The sequence below is a fragment of the Bos grunniens genome, chromosome 1 (genome assembly GCF_055505025.1).
Source record: "Bos grunniens cultivar Pamir isolate PY7600 chromosome 1, Bosgru_T2T1.0, whole genome shotgun sequence".
In the NCBI taxonomy this organism is placed as follows: Eukaryota; Metazoa; Chordata; class Mammalia; order Artiodactyla; family Bovidae; genus Bos; species Bos grunniens.
In genome coordinates this window covers 47,712,411-47,733,064 of record NC_141165.1, presented here as the reverse complement: position 1 = coordinate 47,733,064, position 20,654 = coordinate 47,712,411, and the positions used below count along the sequence as shown (strand labels likewise).

Below are 20,654 nucleotides of genomic sequence, written 5' to 3'. Positions count from 1 at the left end.
GAGGAATTAAGTCCACAGCTCAGTCTTATACTTGGCATTTTGACTTTTTATAAAGTTTCACTCTAGTGCAGAAAGCACAAAGATAACCTGGAGACAGGTTTCAAGTCAGACAACCTATCCATCCCTACGTGTGACAGTTTGAAAACTCTATATTTTAATAAAAGGTCAGTGCATAGTAGGTGTTCAGTAAAAATGTGCTGACTCAATGAAATAACCAGTTTATAGATTATTTTGTCAAAGATTAGTTTATTTACAAATGGGTTGATTTTGAGGAGTTAATTTTCTATCCACACTTATTTCCTTTTTTTAAAAAACTAAAAATGAATAAGCATCTTATTACACCAAAGATTTCTTCCTAAAAGTGAAGTCACTCAGTTGTATCTGACTCTTTGTGACCCCATGGACTGTAGCCTACCAGGCTTCTCTGTCCATGGGATTTTCCAGGCAAGAGTTCCAGAGTGGGTTGCCATTTCTTTCTCCAGAGGATCTTCCCGACTCAGGGATCGAACCCAGGTCTCCTGTACTGCAGGCACACGCTTTACCCTCTGAGCCACCAGGGAAGCACACTTTATTTTTAGTCATTGTTTGGGTATTTTGGAAAACTCTGAATAGATCAAGTCATTTTACCTGTTAAATAACTACTCTGTGTAAAGCACTCCTTAGACATGGGAAGATATAGAGTAAATAAAATTTGTTTTGTGCCCTCAAAGAACTTTTTAAAAAAGCACTAATAATATTTGTACATTTATTTGTACTAGTAATATTGTATGTTTAAATTGGAATCACAGAAAATTATAAACCATAAAGTTGCGGTTAAGTATGGTGAAAGATACGCATTGTACCTGCTATGGTCAAGTTGAATGAATCAATAATATTGATTGAAATAATGGCTGATGATGCTGTTTACAGCTTTTCTGTGAGTTCATTGCCATTCTTTTGGGTGTTGTCTAAGCAGATTTGTCTTTCTAACAGAGGTCATAACCACATAGGTCATGGAAGCTTTGTTTTCTATGGGTCAAACAGCATCAGGTTCTGTGCCAAAAATTCACAAGGAATAAATGATAATCTTAGGCTTTTTTGCTATTTATTGTGCCTGGCATTGTATTTATATACATCTTTATAAGACACATCCTGTGTCTTATTTAGAGCACAGGACAATGGAATATTAGTATTTGTTGAATAAGCATGTGAAGGGCTGTAGACAACATTTTCTACTTATACAAAGTTTCTAATAGAGCATTTGCAATAGTGAGAAAGTGTTTTAGGGTGGTCCCTTCCTATGTTCTAAGAATGCTTCGAAGGGCAGAGTGGTAATGCTAAGACCACATCTGAATGGTCCCCATCAGTGTTCATTTCCCCAGATCACAGACTGTCCTGGAACAGAGCTCTCATTGGTTTCATAGGTGAAATGAGCAATTTTGCCTTTCTGAATTTTGAATAAAACACAGTACTTGAATGAGGTGTTATGGCCTCTTGGTTAAACTGTAGTGTCAATATTGATAAACTTTTTTTAAACAAAGAACTTGTGCCCTGAGATTCACCATATCTGTCTTCCTTTTTTTTTTTTTTTCCATTCCCTGATTGAGAAGACTTAAATCAGAGAGATGTTTAGCTCACTCATCATACTCTCACATGTGCCTGTGTACAACACATACATACACACATACAATCACACCAATATGTGGAGAAGGGACAGAGCAAGTAATGTGGTATGTGTAGGGATACGAAGCTGTTAAGCTTTGTAAGCAATTTCCCCATGTCTGAGTCCATATTTGACTAAAGCCATAATGGTACTCTAGTCCCTAATCATCAGCTTCATCATTTCTAAATGACTGAACTTCTGAAATACTCAGTAACTGGTTAAATGGATAAGCAATTTCTGAAAGGGAAAAGTCTTAGAAGAATTATAATGTACAGCTTGAGCCTCAGGAACTTTAGTCTGAATTACTATGGGACATTTTCTTTTATGTTACTATGCAGAAGAACAACGCAATTTTAGTTTAAGTTGTAGTTGCAATAGTTCATTAAAAATCTGACAGCTATGCACTTACAAATATCTAACTTTAAACGCCAATGAGATTCATTTCTATGATCATTCACTTACTCCATGCTATAAAAAACTGGACAAATTTATTGGTAGCAAAATATTGAGTTGACAGTGGGCCTGAGACGTGGAATTTCTGACTCTATGTGGTTATTTTATGAGACCCAGTAAAAGTTTGTAATTGCACAATATTCTATTCAAAGTAACCCAGAAATACTTTCTTAATTTGGTAACTCAGTGATCTTCCAACATAGTCTCCAGATTGACCATTGGTATTCCCAAAGTTGGGTGGAACTTTAGAGCTTTGATGAGTCATCCAAAAATATTAGATCTCTCTTCTCTCTGTGGGACCACTATGCAGTTAGTGTTTTCCTTTTTTAAAAAACATCTAAATAGAAATATACCATCTCCAAGAGGCTCTGAGAGTCTTTCTAACTAACTTAAATGGTAGTGGCAGAAAGAAAAACAAGATACTGTGTTTACCATTGGTGATTTCCAAATTGTTGTGTCTTCCAGATGGGTTAGAGGGGTTAAATTACTACAGTGAATACAATTTTGAAAATGTTTCTTTTGGTATCAAATTAAAATCTTAGTTTTGTGGAATTTTAACATAACCCACATTTGGGTAGTGGTAGGGGGAATATCATAAATGTTTTCACTTATTGTTATCTTGAAACTCTGCAAAGTTAACTGACCACCAGTGTTGTTTTCTTGGGGAAGATAATGTTTCCCAGCTGCTCTGTTACCACCTCTTCTTTGTTTCTCTTGTTTGGAATACCATTTTCTTTTCAATGTAACCAAACAGTTAAATCAGTGTTGACTATATCACTAGATAAGAAAGAATAGACTGAGTTTAGAATAGGGGTCCCCAACCTCTGAGATTTATGCCTAATGATCTGAGGAGAAGCTGATGTAATAATAATAGAAATAAAATGCACAATATGTATAGTTCACTGGAATCATCCTAAAACCATCCCTGACACACTCCCCACCCATGGCAAAATTGTCTTCCACTACACTGCTCCCTGGATGCCAAAAAGGTTGGAATACAGAGCCTATCTATCAATTAAAAGTCAACTCTAAGCTTCAAGGTGATTATTATCAAGGTCCAGAGGTATCTTACCTAGTATCTTACCAGTCATTAAGTAAATTGCAGAGAAGTAACAGTCCTTTCCTAAAATGTAAAAGATCTCATATATTTAGTTTTAACTAGGCTAAGTTAATTATATTTATTAACATAGAAAAGCTTTAATAGTACATGGACCAAGGAGTTCCAGATGTTCAAGCTGGATTTAGAAAAGGCAGAGGAACCAGATATCAAATTGTCAACATCTGTTGGATCATAGAAAAAGCAAGGGAATTAAAAAAAAAAAAAGTTCTATTTCTGCTTCATTGACAACACTAAAGCCTTTGACTGTATGGATCACAACAAACTGGAAAATTGTTCAAGAAATGGGAATACCAGACCACCTGACCTGCCTCTTGTGAAACCTGTATGTAGATCAAGAAGCAACAGTTAGAACTGGACATAGAACAATGGACTGGGTCCAATTTGGGAAAGGAGTGTGTCAAGGCAGTATACTGTCACCCTGCTTATTTAACTTCTATGCAGAGTACTTCATGCAAAATGCCAGATTGGATGAAGCACAAGCTGGAATCAAGATTGCTGGGAGAAATATCAATAACCTCAGATATGCAGATGACACCACCCTTATGGCGAAAAGCAAAGGGGAACTAAAGAGCCTCTTGATGAAAGTGAAAGAAGAGACTGAAAAAGCTGGCTTAAAATTCAACATTCAGAAAACTAAGATCTTGGCATCTGGTCCCATCACTTCATGACAATTAGATGGGGAAACAGTGGAAGACTTTATTTCCTTGGGCTCCAAAGTCACTGCAGATGGTGACTGCAGCCATGAAATTAAAAGACGCCTGTTCCTTGGAAGAAAAGCTATGACCAACCTAGACAGCACATTAAAAAGCAGAGACATTGTTTTACCAATAAAAGCCTGTCTAGTCAAAGCTATGGTTTTTCCAGTAGTCATGTATGGGTGTGAGAGTTGGACCATCAAAAAGACTGAATGCTGAAGAATTGATGCTTTTACACTGTGGTGTTGGAGAAGACTATTGAGAGTCCCTTGGACAGCAAGGAGATCAAACCAGTCAATCCTAAAGGAAATCAATCTTCAGTATTTATTAGAAGAACTGATGCTGAAGCTGAAGCTCCAATACTTTAGCCACTCAGTGGGAAGAACTGACTCATTCGAAAAGACTGTGATGCTGGGAAAGATTGAGGGCAGGAGAAGGGGCTGACAGAGGACAAGATGGTTGTATGGCATCACTGACTTAATGAACTTGAGTTTGAGCAAGCTCCAGGAGGTGGTGAAGGACAGGGAAGCCTGGCGTGCTGCTGTGTATGGGGTCACAAAGGGTTGGACATGACTGAGGGACTGAAAAACAACAGCATAGAAATGGAATTGTAGCAAATGCAGATGGGCACAAGGTTGCATTATTGGCCTGTTTTATTCAGCATAGAGTCAGGAAAAGGGACAGCTGCCCATCTAATCCCCATATACAAGAGGTCTTTTAATATGTCTTCACAAGGGCGGCCCTCCCAATACTCCATATTGGTTTTTAAAATATGTCTTTTGTTTTTTTTTTACTTTACAATATTGTATTGGTTTTGCCATACATCAAGATGAATCCACCGCAGGTGTACATGTGTTCCCCATCCTGAACCCCCCTCCCACCTCCCTCCCCGTACCATCCCTCTGTGTCATCCCAGTGCACCAGCCCCAAGCATCCTGTATCTAAAATATGTCTTCTTAAGGCTCTCACAGATTTAATAAAACCACCATCAAATTTTGGTGTTGCTGCAGCCCCAAACAATCAAATTTTAAGAACTTGTGAGGCCTCACCTGGATTTGCACGGCCCCAGAGCCAGACGGAGTTTTTATTAAACCTGATCTCACACTGTTGGAGATGTCTGTGGAGTCAAGTCAATGAGCAATGGTGGGGCAGATCCAATCAGCAACCCTCCTTGCAGGCATCCCTTCAGCATTGCTTTCCTGTTGTATGTTTCAGTGTTTACATAGAGTTTTCACAGAAGGATTCATTTAGGATTAACCTAATTGAATAAACACAAAGCTGCATAATTTATGGACCAAAATAGTTTTTGCTGGTTGGGTTGCTGACTAGCATTTCCTTTCTCCCTAATGGAATACTGCAAAGTCCCATATTGTTATAATCAGAATTTCATCTTTGAGTCAATCCAGTTCATTTGCATGATATGATTTTATTATAAGCCAGATGTATAAATAATTGCTCATGAAGAGAGCCTTTTCTTCAAGCAAAGTAATGGAGTGTATATATATATATATATATATATATATATATTTTTTTTTTTTTTCCCCCCCTAATGGAAAGGGCTAAGTCCAGTAGCAGAACCTATCATTATGGGAATCATACTGAATTCTTATTACTGTTTCCACCCAAAAGATAACTCAGAGAAATAATAAACATTGTAGCTTCAAGTTTGCTAATGAGAATAGGATAAGTAAAAGAGTACATGCTGGGAAGACGGAGAAAGATCCTACTAAACTAGCCTTCATGATACTTCCCATTTAAAAATCCACAACGATTCCTTTCCTGTTACATCAAGTTTGGGCTTCTTGTGTTTCAAGAGCTTGCACAATCTGGCTCCATCCGAACTGCCCAGGCTGATTGACCCTGCTCATTACTCCTTGCCCTCCATCAGGGTTTGATAAGCAGTGATAATCACTCCCCATGGGCCCCACATCTCATTTGCTGAAAACACATGATGGCCTTTGCACCTGATGATCCCTCCACATTGAATGCCCAACTTTTTGTGCCTGCCAGTTTAAATCTGAGCCATCTATATATGTGCTGCTCAAGACCCATCATCTCAGGAATAAAAGAAACAAACTGTGCTACTCCTTCCTCTGGTGAATTTTCGCTTTGTGGCCAGCTGAAAAAAATGGCCCTCCAAAGATAATATCTCTGTCCTAGTTTCCAGAATCTGAAAATATAATCTTATTTACAGAAAGGTCTTTGCAGATGCAATTAATTTAAGGCTATTGTGACAAGAAGATTATCCTGGATTATCTGAGTGGGAAGAAAGCCGTCACAAGTGTCCTTATGAGAGAAAGGGAGAGGGAGACTTGAGACACATAGAAGAGAAGGAAGCAGTGTGAACATGGAGGTGAGGATTGGAGTGATGTGGCCACAAATCGAGGAATGCAGACAACCCAGAAGCTGAAAGAGGTAAAAGATGAATTCTCCCTAGAGTCTTGGTAGGGTGTGCCACCTGCTGACCCCTTGGCCTTGAACAGTTGGTCTCTAGAACCTTGAAAGAATAAATTTCTGCTGTTTTGAGCCTGGAAGTTTGCGGTAATTTGTCACAGCACCCACAGGATATTAACACATCTTTGGAAAAGTACTGCACATTAACTCTTTGGGGCGGGTAAGCTCCAGATGGTTCCCTAATACTTCTTTTAAAGAACTTAGTGATATTCTAGGATCAATTCTATGTCAGTTATCTCTAAGAGCCTACCAGGAAGTTACAATCTATTTGGGAGGAGAACAGCCACATGGGAAGTATTAGGGAACCATCTGGAAATTACCTTCACCAAACAGTTAATGTGCAGAGAAGGGAATGGCAACCACACCAGTACTCTTGTCTGGAGAATTCCCATGGACGTAGGAGTCTGGTGAGCTACAGTCCACAGGGTCACAAAGAGTTGGATATGACTAATGACTAACACTTTCACTTTCAATGGTTATTTTTAATATTCTGGGTGAGAAAAAATGCTGGTTATATTTCAGTGATCTATTGGCAGTTTCCCTGGAGGAGGGCATGGCAACCCACTCAAGTATTCTTGCCTGGAGAATCCCATGAACAGAGGTGCTTGACTGGCTACGGTCTATAGGGTTGTGAAGAGTTGGACTTGACTTAAGTGACGTAGCAGACATGCATGCACTAGCAATTGATGTTCTACTTTAGATAAATATTTCATCTCTAGAATGAGATTGTGGGTCTATTAAAATGTTTTCTCTTAAGCTGGCTGTTGAAACAGTATAAGTGTAGGTCTTCAATATGCCTTTGCTATTTGGCTTGGTCTCCCCCTCATCTGTGAATCTTCTCTACCGTGATATTCTGAGTCCAGAGTTGTTGACCCATGTACAGCCCCTTCTCATCTGTTACAGAAAGTCAGCACTATGGCTTGTTCCTGCTCAGATTTCTCCTCTTCCCAGCAGAGAGGAACTAAAGGGCTTAGGAGGTTGACAGCATTGTATCTCAGACTAGTGTGCTGAGTTTATGCAATTTAAATAGGGTTAGCAAAATTAGCGTTTTCTTGAGTTCCAAAATCACTACGAATGGTGACTGTAGCCATGAAATTAAAAGATGTTTGCACCTTGGAAGAGAAGCTATGACAAACCTGGACAGCTTATTAAAAAGCAGTGACATCATTTTGCCAAGAAAGATCCATCTAGTCAAAGCTAGGATTTTTCCAGTAGTCATGTATAGATGTGAGAGCTGGACCATAAAAAACACTGAATGCCAAAGCATTGATTTTGAATGTGGTGCTAGATAAAACTCTTGAGAGTCCCTTAGACAGCAAGAAGATCAAACCAGTCAACCTGAAAGGAAATCAACCCTGAATATTCACTAGAAGGACTGATGCTGAAGCTGAAGCTCCAATACATGGGACACATGATGTATGTGAAGAGCTGACTCATTGGAAAAGCCCTGATGCTGGGAAAGTTGAAGGCAGTAAGAGAAGTGGGTGGCAGAGGATGAGTTGGTTAGATAGCATCACTGACTCAATGGACATGAATTTGAGCAAACCCTGGGAGATAGTCAAGGACAGGAAAGCCTGGTATGCTGCAGTCCATGGGGTCCCAAAGAGTCAGACATGACTTAATGACTGAACAACAAAAACAGGAAACACACACTGCCAGATCTCATGAGGCCAATACCTGAGCTCCCCTCTATGCCCAGGGCTCTCTGGAGCAGTGCCCACAGTGACTCAACATTCTTCTAAGGAACATGGATGGATGGATGGGGAATGAGGTTCAACACCTCTACTGATAGTCTTCTGTCAACCCTTCAAAACAATTCCTTTATAATAAAGTTGAATTTTCAAGAATTAATTTTTTAAAGCTGAACATGTTGGCCTCATTTTTATTTGGCCACTCACTTCAACTTTTACTTCATCATCATAAATGTATCTCTACTGGGGCTGGTTCTATCCTTTAGAACTTCTGAGGTACACATTTAGGAATCTGAATTACAGAATCTAAAGGTTCATCTACAGTAGATTTGAATTGAAAAGGTTGACTCACCACAAAACTGACCTCTCAAGACAGATGAAAAATTTCCATCAAATTAATCTACAGCTGTAATTTAAGAGTGTTAAATTACATAGTGTTAACCTATGGAGTTAGTCTAAAGGGGATCTTCAATAATGTCTCTAATCAATGTATCAAAATTACTAGTGGCTTCCCTGGCTCAGACGGTAAAGCGTTTGCCCACAATGCAGGAGACCCGAGTTCGATTCCTGGGTCAGGAAGATCCCCTGGAGAAGGAAATGGCAATCCACTCCAGCACTCTTGCCTGGAAAATCCCATGGATGGAGTAGCCTGATAGGCTATAGTCCATGGGGTCGCAAAGAGTCAGACACGACTGAGCGACTTTACCTTCCTTTACTTACTTTCCTTTCCCATCTGGCTGTAGGAGAAGGACAGTTTCGATATTATAAAAAATAATCACATCTCCTTATGGTGCTCTTTATACTGTCCTCAGGTGGGTCCTCAAATGCTACTTGTTTGTAGGTTCTGTGTTTTTCCTAGCATGACTTCCATGAGAGCAACCATGTAAGAAAAATCCCCTTGATAATGAGATAAATTTTTTTCCTGATTTACTGATACCGCAAACTTACATGTCTAGAACTAGGTGACCCTACTCAATGTAACACTTTGTTAATTCCCTTAAGTTGAAGAAAACCCTGGTGGAGGGGATTCTTAAGCTGTAAAACTATTTTAATCCTTTTCTGAGTGGTGGTCCAACTGGTTTAAATCTTGAGATACAGTTAAGGTGGAATGGACACAAGAGTCACCCTAATTTACCAAGAGCAACAATTTATGACAACCAATGTCATCCAATTGGCTCCTGAGTAGTCCCTGAAAGCTCTGAATTAACTTTATTTCAATAAAATATAGGCCTGAGTTTCTCAATCTGTCATTCTGTAAGAGGAATGGGTAGGCTATAGGCTTAATGTTTGGAGAAGGAAAGACAACATATTTGAATATTCTTGCCTGGAGAATTCCATGGGCAGAGGAGCCTGGCTGGCTACAGTCCATGGGGTCACAAAGAGTCAGACACGACTGAAGTGACTTAGCCAGCACAGGTTTAATTTTTAACCACTAATCCGGATCATATTCAGTCTAACTAAATTGAAAAAACTTAAGAATAATTTTAGACAGTTTGTAGCATTTATTGGCTTATCAATGGCCTTTGATGCACACACAGGAACTGTCAATTAGGCATGCCCTCTGATCTTAATCTAGCCTTTTAAAGTTCCTTTAGAGCGTTTGTCAACACACCACATCAAAAGTCACACTGGGCAAAGCAAATTCATCTTTTTTAAGTAGCACAAGAAAGGGCTTCTGTTTATAGTCATTTCTGATGGTTTTCTGTGGTTCTAATATGAACTGGATGACCACAACCAAATGCAACACATACTTGACACTTTGTTGATTCCAGAATGTCACCTATGCTTAATAATGCCTTAGGGTTCAGGGATGACTTCACAAAAGGGGTGATTCTTGAAGAATGACTCAGACAAGCACACAAGGAGTCAAAGACCACTCTAGGGTGGGAGAAAGTCTGGCACCTTGGGGCACTTTACGTGGTGCATTATGGCCACAGCATATTGTAGTCATAAACTGTAGTCCCACACTCAGCCTTGGAAGATCTCAGGCTGCTGGTTTATCTCCTCAGACAGGGGAGGCAGTCCCTTGCTTTTTCAGAGAATTGCTTTGGTCTCTGCTGTTCATTTTATGTCTTACACTTGCTTTCACTTCTGTATGGGTTTCTTGAATTTTGTTCCTTTGCCTTCAAATAAGCTCCTTTTTCCTGGCCAGCCTTAGGGACAGTAACTAGCATGAAGATCTGCCAGGATTTGTATTAAAGCTTTCCCCCAAACAATCTCTGCTTTCATCAAATTCCCTTTGGGAGCAGCTTACAGGCAGCTGACATCAGATTGACCTTCCCAAGCTCTGTCCCAGATCTCATTCTTTGTCTGACTGGGATGGGGATCTAGTGCCCTGGAGCAGTGGGAAAGGGCCACTTCCTTGTTAGGTTAAGGTATTTGGAGTCTATTCATAGAGATGGTAAGCAACTGGTTGATTTTAAGCAGTGTAGTGAAAAGATCATTATCTATTTTAGAAAGACAACCTTGATGCTTTGGTAGATAATGGACTAGGTAGGGAGAATAGTTAGGAAGCTATTATATACAAATACTTAAAGTGTCACAGCTTTGAGTATTGATATAGCTTCCTAACAGAGTAACAAAGGTAACAGAAGAGAGGATGGAAAGGGGAAAAGATTAAAGAGATTTTAAAAATACAATATTGATGAGACTTGTTGGTTTGGATGTTAAAATTGAAAAATGGAAAAGAGAGGCTAAAGGTACTTGTTGGGTGATGGCACCGTACTTCTTGTAACTATGAACCCAGGGGGATGACCAGGTTTAAGAGGAGTTAATGGGGTGATAGTGGGCTAAAGTCATGTACATCTTGAGTTGGAAGATCTCATGAGGAATACAGGTGTAACAGCCCAGGAGGCAACTGAAAGCGTGAGAAGGCTAAAGCTATAGGTCTATGAGTTGTCATTGGCCCCCAGTGGCCAATGGTGGAATATTAACCCTTAAATTGTAATTATTGTGACTTAATAGCAACATTGGAAAAGACCCTGATGCTGGGAGGGATTAGGGGCAGGAGGAGAAGGGGATGACAGAGGATGAGATGGCTGGATGGCATCACAGACTCGATGGACATGAGTTTGGATAAACTCCGAGACTTGTTGATGGACAGGGAGGCCTGGTGTGCTGTGATTCATGGGGTCGCAAAGAGTCGGACACGACTGTGAGACTGAACTGAACTGAATAGCAACATGGGTAGATGAAATGATCAGGATACAAAATTATATCCAGTTTGGATTTCAACTATGTAAAATTATGTTTTTATTCATTTGCAAATGAATAAAAGTGAGAAGGGGAAATGAAAAAAATAAACAGCAGATTTGTTAACATAGGGGGTTCTTTTTAAATTTAATTGTTCATATCCAGCTTCTTTTCATAAAGCATCTGTGATGTCATGGATTCTGTTAATTTTATAATAAATGACTTCTATTGTTATAATGTTATTTGTATAGTGCATTGAAAATTAATATGTCATATGAGTAAAACCTTTTTAAACTTCCATGTAAATGAATATTATAACAGGAACATTACTTTTTTGCCTATCATTAAAGAAGTGGTGCTTTTGTAATTAACCACTAGCACTTTCTTCTGAATATTTGTATTATTTTATCAAATCTCTACATCCTTTAAAGATCACAGTGTGCCAGGGAATTTCCTGAAAACTCAGAATATGAATAAAGCACTAGTTTAAAAAAAGTGATAAATGAAATTTGCAATGCAGGTGACCTGGATTCGATCCCTCGGTGGGGAAGATCCCCTAGAGGAGGGCATGGGAACCCACTCCAGTGTTCTTTCCTGGAGAATCCCATGGAGAGAGGAGACTGGCAGGTTACACAGCCCATGCGGGCACAGAGTCAGACTAAAGTGACTGAGCACACACGCGTGGATGTTGATGATACATAAAAAGAATAAAATATATTCCCCATCTTCAGGGCTCTTAGAGTTTGATGAGGAGATAGAGTAAATAGGCAATTATTCTACAGCATAATTAGTAGGATCGTGGTTCCTTACCATAACCCTAAGATAACACATCATAGGGATATTGGGGGCTTCCCAGAGAAGCTGGTGTCTGCAATGGGTCTTCAACTACTTATACAAGTTGGGTGAAGGGGTATGGGAGGTACTTTTCAAGAAAGGGAATGCATCACGTGCAAACACTCCCAGTAAGAAAGCACAACAGCTCACTCTGACTTTTCAAAGAGCTGGTAGAGAGGGAAAATGAGGCTGGACACAGAGCAGATCCTGAGTGGTCTTTTTTGCTATGCTCCAGATTTTGAACTTGGACCTTTAAGAAATGAAGAGTCATTCAAGCAAAGGAAATGAAGATGAGAAATATTAATACAGAGCAATCAGCAATACTTGGTGATTGTAGAAAGTGAGGGAAAGAAAAGAGTGAAGGATGACTCCTGGGTTTCCACCTTAGGAAATGGGGTTTCCCTCTCCCCTGAGACAGGAAAAACAGGAGGTGCAGATGTGGGTGGAAAGATGATAAATTCAATTTCAGTACACTAGTCAAGGCTGTGGTTTTCCAGTGGTCATGTATGGATGTGAAAGTTGGACTGTGAAGAAAGCTGAGCACCGAAGAATTGATGCTTTTGAACTGTGGTGTTTGAGAAGACTCTTGAGAGTCCCTTGGACTGCAAGGAGATCCAACCAGTCCATCCTAAAGGAGATCAGCCCTGGGTGTTCATTGGAAGGACTGATGCTAAAGCTGAAACTCCAATACTTTGGCCACCTCATGCGAAGAGTTGACTCATTGGAAAAGACCCTGATACTGGGAGAGATTGGGGGCAGGAGGATAAGGGGACGACAGAGGATGAGATGGCTGGATGGCATCACTGACTCGATGGACATGAGTTTGAGTGAACTCCGGGAGTTGGTGATGGACAGGGAGGCCTGTTGTGCTGCGATTCATGGGGTCGCAAAGAGTTGGACATGACTGAGTGACTGAACTGAACTGAACACTAAGTTAGAAGAATCTGTGGGAGAGCCATGTGATTGAAATGCCTTGTGGGTGGTGATATTTATTGGTTGGGAGCTTGGATGAGAGATTGGGGCTAAAATGAGAGGAGGCTAAAATTGGAGCAGACAGTTGAAAGACAAGTCAGTGCTGTTCTGTGTGTGGCACATATAAGATACAGATGTCAGTTAAGATGTATTGATGTATGAATTAAGGAATGGAGTCAATGGATTCTTTGAAATTGGAGAGAACTTTAGGGAATATCTGTTGTTTAGTCACTTCAGTGGTGTCCAACTCTTTTGCAACCCCATGGACTGTAGCCGTCAGGCTCCTCTGTCTGTCGAATTTCATGGGCAAGATTACTGGAGTGGGTTGCCATTTCCTTCTCCAGGGAATTTTCCTGACTCAGGAATCGAACACAGGTCTCCAAGTCCCCTGCATTGCATGCAGATTCTTTACAGCTGAGCCACTGGGGAGCCCAGGGACTATCTAGTCTATAAAATTACCAATGAGTAGGTGAGGATATTGAAGTTAAAGAAAAGAGATTTAACAATGACACGTTAAATTCCGAAACCTAAACTTTATGAATGTATGCCCAATTCTCTTTCTGCTTTATATTGCTGCTGGGGTGGAGATAGAGAAGAGAGCTGATAGAGGAAAAAACATGAAAGAAAACTCTTAGCTAGAGCAAGAAGCAGGAGTCTTCCCTTAGTAGTGGGAAAAGGGACCACGATCCCTAACCCTCATACCACCCCTCTCCCCACCTTCCACGAAGGCAGTCATTCACATTTTCATGGATGAGCCACCATCTTGGAGCCCAGGTTTTCTTCCCTTTCTCTTAGATCGGGGTTTATTTTGCCTCTATGTGAATTTTATGAAGGTTTGCTTTGTTCTGGGAGAAAATCTGTCACCCGTATGAGTCAAAAGCCGTGACTTCTATTGCTCTGTGACCCAGGAAAAACTATGGCCTTTCAAAAGGAAAGATGCAGTTGTGTCATAGCTTTCTCACTGCTGTGATGTTTCAGGGTGACCTAACTGTAATGTCATTTCCATGCTTCTAAATTGTTTTTATCGTAGATGAAATGAAATGAAGCTGTTAATGACACGCTGAATGGGAAACGCATCTGGCAGCCCTGCAAGGTACGCATCAGGCTGCCCTCTACTCCGTGAGAGCGACACCTTGCTTTTATTTTGCCCAGCTCTTCAAAGTGAAATGGTAAATAGCATTAGCAGATCAGGTCAGGAGGACTTAACTCGGCTTTGTAGTGAAACTTGGTGTTTCTTCGCTGTTGGATGCATTTGTGTGCTAAGTGCCCCAGTCTGTTCAAATCTCAGATGAGGAATTTTTGGATTTGGATAGTAGTGACTCTCCCGGGTTGGCGGGCAGCTTGCAGGGTAGGTTGTGTGTTAAGGAAAATTAAGAAAACCATTTCTTCAGGTTGGCCTCACTGAGGCTTGGGTAAAAGGTTAGGAGGACAGCTCTCGTTAGGCTGGAAGGTGTTTTATGTTATCAAAGCTAGACTTTCTCAAGGTAGTTTGTCCTTTTGCCAGGGGGAAGATGAGTTTTCTAAATGACTTAACTAACTTCTTTTTTGGCATACTTTTGCAATTGGTTCATTTCCAGGTACCAGAAAGAATGTAAATATGGAATGAATCAACTTTTTCCACATTTTTCCCTAGCAGTTCTTTTATGAAGAACAGATTTTCCATAGAGGAAATTAAAAAATACATAAAACTGAGAAACCATGGTGTTGTTGAGAACGGCCTCATTTTCCATGTCACTTTGTAACTGGCAATGCACACTGCATTCAAATGGCATTAATATAAAGCATAGAGTTTGTTTCAATTAGCTTCATTTTCCCTCAAGATGAGGAATTATCATAAATCCCTGAAATAACAGTTGACTCACAGAGATACTTGTATCGTTGCATTAGGAATTTTTTTGCAGCTTTTTTTCTAGCTACATCTAGTTATAAAAATGATGAAACTCCAATTCAATGCATTTGATATGGACCTTTTCCCTAAATTAAGAAGTGGGAGAGAGGGGCAGGCATATAACTCATTTCTCAAAGACAGACAAATTATTTTTTTGCAGCAAATTTGGGTAGAATGACTTTTTTTTTCCCACTTTAGAGCATTTTTATACAAGAAACCCAAGTATTTTCATTAGCATTTGCTTCAGATTTTTTCTTGGATGCCATTCTTTTGAATGATTTGAGAATATTCTTCTGGTGCATCTGTAAACATCTGAAAATTCGATATTTGGTAAAAGACAATTGATATGGACAGCTCAAAAAGCCAGAACTTTATGCAAAGCGGTATCTGGATTGCCATCTAAATGAAAACCTCATGTCAAACAGATGCCATAAATATGAATTCAGACAAATACCCATTGATAGTTTTTCCGTGGTGCATCTTAGATGGTTCAGCTAGTTACAGATCTTGTGAAGTACAGCCTGTTTGGTATGCTGAATGCAAGTTTAAGTTCCTTTCCTTTCTATTGTGACACTACAAGTCTAACCTTTATTGTCAGGGTCTCGGCTGAATTTTCTAACAGCAGATGAGTGGGAATTCATGGAAATAGCATGTGTTTCACCAGTTTCCTTTATTTCTCCCTCAGGACAAGCAGCTGTCAGGTCAGCCCCCCATTGCAGAGCTTGAAGCCATCAAGAGCAGGGATATATTTGCCTTGCTCTGAGGGCAGGCTTTCTGCCGACTCGGGAGATCACATAAATACCTTCAGGCCAGCATATCTGAGTCATCAGTGAGTGACCTCCCTGACAGGCTGAAACCACAAAATGCGACTTATGGAGCCCTCGAAGCAGGCTGCCCAGTGCCAGTTTCCGGTGAAGCAACAAACAGAAAAGGATGAATTCATTCACGTTCACACCCCCATTTTTCTACATGGTAGGAAACTAATTCCAGACAGTAATAGTAGCGCAAAAATCTTTTATAACCCATTTCCTCAAATGCTTTACGGTGAAATCCAGAGTCTTTGATAGATCTTGTTCTGATTCCTAAGTTTCGTAATGATTACAGCTTGATGTAGTTTTAGAAAGAAAACTTTACTTTTTAAAATACAAATTTAGTGTCTTTTCATTAGCAGACCTGACCTGGATAAAGGGAGGAGGGCCACTTTTGCTGTAAATCTGCCTACTTCTCTGGGTCCAGGGAGGTGAGCTCCCTGAGGTGAGGAGGCAGGAAAATGCTGACGCTTGTTTTCAGGTGGATGTCCTTCTTCTGCAGAGACTGAAAACTTACTTACTTTGTGTCACTCAAGAGCACTGTTTCTCCTGTATTTCTTCTCAATAATAAGGTCTAATGTTTATTGCTAGATCATTCACCTGGGTCATTGCATTTACTTTTTCAAACAACCTTGTGCAATCTGTATTAATATTATTGGCTACATGGTAAAACCAAAGCTGATAAGGTAAAGTCAGAAATCACGCTCTTAAGGGGTAAATGATTTATTTGAATACTGGCCAGCTAAACACAGAGCCTATGTTTGGTTTTGTTTCTTTGTTTTGTTTTTCTCATTCACTTAGCAAGGCATGAAAAATGTGTGAATCAGCAGAGAGGCTGTTGAATACATGTATTAAGGATATTAAATATATTCCTTAGCACGTTGTCATCCCCATTTTACAGATAGGAAATGGATGTGTTATCTTGTTCAAAGATAACATGGCTAACAAAGGTCAGAGTTGAAGATGTGAAGCCAGGAAACATCCCCTTAGAGTTTTTTCCCTTGGCCACTGTACATAATACAAGGGCAAGGCGTTTGAACTTTATTCTGAGGTCGAGGAAGTGGTCTGGGAGGCAGAGTAATCACCACCCAAATATGTCCATGTCCTAATTCCAGTACCTATGCTATGTATGGCACAGAAGAATTAACGCTTCAGAGGGAATTGAGGTTACTACTAATCAGCCAGCTGTAAAACGGGGAGATTCCCTTGGATTGTCCAAGTGGCTTAATGTAATCCTAAGGCTCCTGGAAAGTGGCAGAGGGCAGCAGCAGAAGACGTCAGAGTGAGACAGAGAAGGACTCAACCTGCTGTCACTGAAAGCCAAGGAATGGAGATAGCTTCTAGAAGGTGAAATGAAATAGCTTTGTTAACCATCATTGACCTTTGAGACATATTTTATTTGGCCCCTACCCTGGTACTGGCTGTCTTGGGGCAGTGGGACCAGACAGGAACCCCATGCCAGGAAGAAGAGTGTGGGCGCTATCAGATGGCCCATGCTGCTGCTCTCCCATGGGCTCAGTTATAAGCTGCAATTTAGGAGTAGAATGCTAAGAAAAGCAGGTTACCATAGGGCCAGAGTGGGAAGGCAGAAAAAGACATCCGAAGATAGCCAGGTACCATCCCCATGTTGAGCCAAGGAGTCTCCTCTAGGATGACTCTCCCCACAGTCAGGGCAGTTACATTTGTCTGCCCTGGGTTCTGACCTCCACTGAGGGTTTCTTCCCTAGAACCTCCATAAAGGAATACAACCTTGATGACCTCTTGATTTTAGCCCAGTGAGACCTGTGTCAGATTTCTAACCTATATAACTGTAAGATTAGTATTGTTTATGCCAAGTAATTTGTGTTCACTTGTTAAAGCAGCAACCATAAACTCATGTAGGTGGTATTGAAGGATTTTCCTCAGGGTTTGGGCATGATCAGATTTACTGTCATGAGGTCCCTGTGTTGGCCATGTAGAGTCTGGATTATTTAAGGGGTAAGGCTGAAAGCAGAGGGATGAGGTAGGAAGCTTGCAAAGGTAAAGACAACAGAGGGTTGGAGTCCACTGTACGACAGTGGATGTAGTTTTGTTTGTTTTTCAAAGCATCTATGAAATAAATGTTGTAAAATGAAGAGGAGACAGAATTGAGCACATTTTTAAAGTGTAGGGTAAAGAGTACATACGTGTGTGAAGCTAGGTGTCAGAGCTAGTAGGAGAAGGATGTTGTCTTGCAGGTGTTGGTAGGGAGTGTCATACTCCTCCTGATGGTTTTGGGGAGCAAAATGGTGGTTGTGGTGATTGAAATGAAAACAATGGTGGGGATGGTGATGTTTGGGCATAGGTAGAAGGAAATGCAGGCATCCTGGTCTAATGACTTCTCTCTTTCTCTGTGGAGAATGAGGGGAGTTCATCAACTAAAAGTCAAGTGAGGTATGTTTCAAAACAGCCCTTGTGCAGAATTGTGGGGTGCACAGCCTGGTGAGATTAAAACCTTACCCTTTTATGGCACCATGTTTGACAGTTATGCCGTATATGTCCTCCTGTCAACAGCTCAACAGTCCTGGAGTAGGAGCAGAGATGGCCATGTTAGGGGTGGAGATTTGGAAGACAGAAGGGAGTGAGAGTTTTTACTCCCCATTTTAGTGGAAGAGTGATTATTATGGGGAGAAAAAGGAAAGATCTTCATATTTTGTTTGAGGCTGATTTCATCAATTCCCAACAAGTGCATCCATTCAACTATTCTCTACAAAAGAATTGCTGGAGCTCTGAGATAAATGGTTTCTCAGCTACCAATGCCCACCTTCCAGGTTCCCAAATGGAATGCCTGGGCCTGGATAGACACAAGGGCATGGTAAGCTCCCCCTCCCCCGACCCCCGTCCCACAGATCACATGGATGTTCTGTGCTCTGTTGAGTTTTGCTTATACACTTTGAAGTGTGTCTGCATTCAGTCCTATGGAAGGCAAAGGTGCAAAACCACAGAAGAGGTACAAGGAAGGCACTCAGTCCCTCTGGTACTGGAGGAATAAGGCCCTGGCACCTTCTGGCAACAGAGAGCAGGAATGAGCAGAACCAGTGCCATCTTACATAAGGCAAAGTGAGGGAGATAAGAAGACATAGCATTTAATCTAAAAAGTTCCCCGAGGGCTGGTAAACCTCTTTGGGAGGGAGATCCTAGGAAGAATGCACAGCTTGCTAGGTTGAGAGCTCTGTTTAATATCAAAGGAAACCTTTCGCATCTTTAAAAAAAATGTGAAAAGAGAGCCTGTAATCCCCAGGGCCTCAGATTTATGTTTTCCAAATGTGAACCTCTATTTCTCTATGTGCTTGATATCTTTTTAATGGGCTACAAATATTTGAAATGTGTAAACACCATGGGAGGATGAGTATTTTAAGTGTATAGGGATGTGGCTGGATTAGGAAAACTAGGATGTCATTATGGAAGTGGGAAGCATGAGATGAGATGTCCCAACAGACCAAATTGCTAGACCGGAGCACACCCTTAGGGCAGATGAAGTGGAAACAATCTTCTATTTGAACTTTCAAAAATGTCACTTGGACAAAAGCATGCAGCACCTTTCTTATTAGAGACATGCTCTCTTTGGACTGCGTGGGGAGGGAGGGGATTCTGTTGTTTTTCCTTCTGTACTGATCTACCTTCCCAGAGGAAGTGGGGTCAAGTGTGTCTTGAAAACACTCTCCTGGGCGATTCTGATATATTCTTTTCTGCATCCACTCCAATCCTTCCCCGATGGGAATTAACAGGTTCAAAGCCAAATACTGACATGGTCAGAAAAGATTGCTTGTTCTAAGTAGAGTGATGTGTTTCCAGGCAAAATAATCTCAGGAGTCTTCTCAGTGGTTTTCCTTAATGGACATCATTGACCAGACACACCAAAACCCTTCATTTCCCCAGGTGCAGAATAGGAGGAGAATATACTGCTGGATTTTTGGTGAAGATTAAATGAGATATTATGCAAATGAATAACTGTACATGGAGAGTCCTCAATAAACGTCACTTCCCATCCTCATAGCATCAGTTGGCAATGAATTATTTCTTTTGTTTCCTAACACTTATTTATGTTTTCATGCATTTATTTACATATTAGAGAACTTATAACCTAATGGAGGCCCATGGTCTCAGCTACAGGTATTTTGTTTGCTTACTCTTGGTTATTGAGTGCCCCTTGGTAAGTGGCAGGATGGCAGAGTGGAGAGAATATGGCACTGGAATGAGAATGACTGGGTTTGAATTTGGGCTTCATACTTTTAAACTGCATCATCCTGAGCACATCTTTGTGCCTCTATTTCCTTATTATAAAGTTGAGGAGGGAAGACATAATAATTAGTAGTATCTATCTCATGGGGTTGTTCTGAGGATTAAAAAATATATATATATATGGAGAGAGAGGCAGAGAGAGGCAGAGAGAGATGCATACCATAGTCTGGCATCAAGTAAAACCTGTAAAAGTGATTGTTGTAACTGATTTTTGGTCAATACATATAAGGCATTTATAATGGTGTTCAATAAATATTAGCTGTTGTTTTTATTATTACTGGCCTATAAAACATGGTCAAACAGCCTCTTGAAAATAATTTCAGATTTAGAGTGATTCTTACTACCAGAACTAAGAATTATTAGCAGTAGTTAAGGTGGCAACAAAAGCCAGTCTTTGGGTGGTGGCACGGCTCACTAGGACTTTAAGGCTTTATCCCAGGCTACATGAATAGTATCAGGTTACTTGTTTCTTATTTTGCCTTTGGTTGTTCTATGTCTTTATTGTACCACATGAGCTTTGTTGCCCTGTAGCGCGTAGGATCTTAATTCCTTGACCAGGGATCAAACTCACATTTGCTGCATTGGTAGGTGGATTCTTTACCACTGTACCGCCAGGAAAACTCCAAGTTATCTGTTTCTTAAAT

At 40.5% G+C, this 20,654-nt stretch overlaps 1 protein-coding gene and 1 long non-coding RNA gene across 14 annotated transcripts in view; both read left to right on the top strand.

Annotated features, from left to right (window-relative positions):
- The window catches only part of LOC147379398 (uncharacterized), a 281,421-nt gene that overhangs the window by 70,456 nt on the left and 190,311 nt on the right, over positions 1-20,654 (top strand). The gene's annotated exons all lie outside the window — the stretch shown is intronic.
- On the top strand, positions 13,929-16,346 carry LOC147379399 (uncharacterized). The gene is made up of 2 exons (XR_015168859.1): positions 13,929-14,146; positions 15,627-16,346. It is a non-coding gene; the product is annotated as an uncharacterized LOC147379399 (long non-coding RNA).